Raw genomic sequence first — 3,960 nt, 5'->3', positions numbered from 1 at the left:
TATAGAGGTTGAAATAGATGAAGAAGGGCAAATTGCTACGAAAGTATATAGAAAGCCGACGTATGTTCTTCATTTGATACCATGGTCCTCTCATGACCCAACAAGCTACAAAATAGCAGCATTTAGAGCACTGATTAAAAGAGCATACACTCATTGTAGCAAGGTTCATGACACACGTAAAGAGCTTGAATACATCGCAAAGCTAGCAAGAGATGTAGGAATTAAGCAAAGTAAAGTAAAAGCCTTAATACAAGAAGCAGAAAAAGGAGGCAATAGGACTAAAGATAAGAAAGAGAAAAAGGAGTTTACCATAATGGAATACAGGGCACCGTTAAGTAACATATACAGAAAAATAGGAATAGAGAGCAACAAGAAAATAGCGTATAAGAGAAACACAACAATATTCCAAATGCTAAGAAATGACAAAATACACCCATAGATAGGAGGCTAGTTCCAGGTGTGTACAGAATACCATTGCATGATAAGAGGCTGAAAAAGGAGCTATATTATATAGGAGCCACAAAGAGATTGTTAAATGAAAGATTGAAGGAGCACAAAAAGAATATAAGATTTAAACAACCAGTCACAGCTTTGGCTAATTATGCGATCGCAGATCCAACAGAGATTGCAATCGAATAGAGCAGGGCAATGTTATACAAAAAATTGGTAATAGACGACAGCTAAAGTATGTAAAAGCCTGGAACATTTATAAATAAAGGGCAAAATATAAATTTTCGAGAATCAAACAAAATAGCATCAGCATGGAAAGCGGTAGTGTTACAATTATAAAGAACAAATGGACTTGCGCAATCGAATCTGAGAAGATTGTAAAGCATACGTTTTGGAATTTCCGTTTGGCAAATTTAAATTCTGTTAGTTTGATCCTGAAGAAGGTCTGTTAATTTGACCGAAAACAACCGATAAGTTGTTTAAAATAGACTGCATTTTAAAAGATATTTGGAGTTTATTATATGATTTAATATCATTAATTTTTACGGTACCATCTATGAGTGCATCTGTTGAGTGCAGTTTTCCACAGCTTCCCTAACTGGTTTTGTGTCAATTATCTATTTTACAATTAAAATAAATAAACTGGTTATTTTAGTCATTTCCAGTATTTGTTTAAAATTTTTATGGAAACACAGCTTCTCTATCATCAAATGTCATGGCATGCCACTGTTGTGCAGTATTTGGTTTTTTTCATTATATGAACAGGAAATTAGTTCAGTGTCTGTTGTTATGATTGCTAGTGATAATAGCTAGAACAAGTCACTGAGCCAGTCACTGATGAGCCTGCTGCATTGCAGTTCAAAGTGAACATATTCCATACTGATAGGTCTCTGCCTGGGTATTGGTAAGCAATTTCCATCCATTCTCCAATTATGTTTGACTGTTGTATGTATCTTTTTCACTAAAGACATATTTGTCGCTTTGATTTGTAAAATCCTACAAGTTGTTGTGTATTACCTTGTGTGATATGTCAAGTAATACAGTTCTTGCCATATTTTGTCTGCATTTGTCTACAGTTCTTTCTATTCATACACAAATGCCATTCATTCTTAAGTTTTGGACATGTGTGTATATTATCCATTCTAAGAACTATTTTTTAACAATTAAAAATAGCTTTTAATATTGAATGAAAATATCATTATGTATTTATTACTGTACTCTTAATGATCTTTTACATCCCATTTTGGTACATATTTATAAATAATATATGTTCATAAATCTATATTTTTAATAATGGATGAAATTACTGATGATAGATCTTTATAATTTATTAACTATTTTAAGTAAAACTTTCTATCAATAATAAACTACATTTAAATTTTTCATCTTTTCATTCAGATATAATTTTATATATATTACATTATATGATCTTATGTATATATTGTAATATTATTATTTTTAAATAATGCTGTATTTAAAATTAATTTTTAAAATTCTATTTATTTAAATAAGTTTTTGATATTCTTGTACAAAATAATATAACATATTAAGAAAATAAGCTTAAATTCAATTGTTAACATTGTTTTTATTGACTATTACATTCTCTTCCAGTTTCATAAAGATTTCATATTATTAACATTAATAATATTAAATAATTATAACCTATATAATTATAACAATATTATCCTTCCAAATTCCATGCAATAAAATAATATGGAAATGATAATAAATTTCTATAACAAAAACTCTTATAAAAAAAAAAGAAAGTGTAAAATTAAAAAAATAATAATTTTTATTTCTTATTATTGTTCCATTATTGTATATTTGGTCAAACATAAAATTACTTTTAAGATTTCTTAAAAGTAAAATAAAAATAATACACAGTATAATTTTTGACTCTTTTTATAATGCAGTAATTCATCTATAAGTCGACTTCTACCAACTTAAATACTGTTTAAATAGGTCATTGTTTCATATGAATATTGCCACATTTCAGTTGCATACTGATAATTTAAACACTACAAAATATTTTAATATAAAATGAGTGAAAAGTACAAAAAATGACTATAATTTGCATAAAAAGAATAAAATATTTTCATTTACATATTTCTACAAAAGTTGACATTTTACAAATTATGACTTATAAACTGATCTAATTTCTCAGATGGTCAGCTTACAGATGAATTATGTATTTTAATTTATGGAATGTTATCATTAATATTTTGAGAATATTTTTTTTTTTGAAAGAAGAATCTAATGTGTCACTAAAAGTTTTTCTATTCTAAAATACATTATTCAAATTCTAAATTATAATAAAGAAACTTTTAAGAAAATTCATTATAAATGTAATAAATAATTTATTATTAAAAGGATAGAGATTTATAATAGGAGAATCGATAAACAAAAAATATATCTATATATATATATGAAATATATTTAATTAATATTGCTTTAATCATAGTTTTAAGGAAGAGATTTAGGAAATGTAAAAAGTTATTATATCACAGAATTGTGTATGCTTATTTTCTATCAGTTCTCATTCATTTGCTATTACCATTATAATTATTATTATTGTTATTACAGTATTATCATTATTTGAATCTTTCATCATAGTTTAAATATTTCAATTTATAGTGAAAATAACTAAACATACAAAATTGATGTTGATATTTATTTTAAATCAAAATGAAAATAATTTTGCTTTATAAGCAAAATTAATAAATTAATGTGCCATAAAATTATTAAGTATTATTTTAATAATTCAAAAATAATTTTTGAAATTTGGCACACACATTTTTAAAGACCATTTTGGCAAAATTATTTTAAAAAATAAAATTGTTATAAAACATTTTAAAAAATAAACATATTAATATATGAATATTTAAAGATTTTTATAATATTTAATTATGCAAGATTCAATTAATACTCAGAATAGGCACATTTTTATAATTCTATTTCTATTCTTATTCGATATGAATTTGCTTAACTGCTTCTTGATTATTAAGAAAGACAATTTTTTTTGAAATTTTGGTACTTTTAAATTTAACTTTGGAAGAAGTACTTAATATCCAAAACCCTCAAATATTTTTAATTCTAATTAAAAGATTACCTCAGACCGAAATAGATTATTATTAAGTTTCACTATTTTATTCATTGCCATTTACCATTTAGTACTTTGTTTTGGAAACACAAAAACCCACAAATCCTTTTACTTTACAAGGCAGTGCAATCCTTGAAGCGAATCATGCCAGTGATAGAAGACCTATTCTTAAAATCCCAATTGTAATTGTGATCTATCACATAAAATGATTGACTTCAAAATTATGAATGTTGTGGCATCCATCCATAGGAATGATTGATGAAAATCTTCCTAAAGATTAAATATGAAGAAATAGCACAAAATTTCTTTCTCTTTTGTATTATGTAGAAAAAAGGCAGTAGGTCCTGATTCCGATAGCTTCATAATTCCTATAAATTGCAGAATTTTGCTGTCCTTAAAAATGTTTGTCA

The sequence above is a fragment of the Centruroides sculpturatus genome, unplaced genomic scaffold, assembly GCF_000671375.1.
Source record: "Centruroides sculpturatus isolate CEXI.00-Female unplaced genomic scaffold, Cexi_2.0 scaffold607, whole genome shotgun sequence".
Classification (NCBI taxonomy): Eukaryota; Metazoa; Arthropoda; class Arachnida; order Scorpiones; family Buthidae; genus Centruroides; species Centruroides sculpturatus.
The sequence above is the reverse complement of the archived record's forward strand: the minus strand, read 5'-3'. Positions refer to the sequence as shown.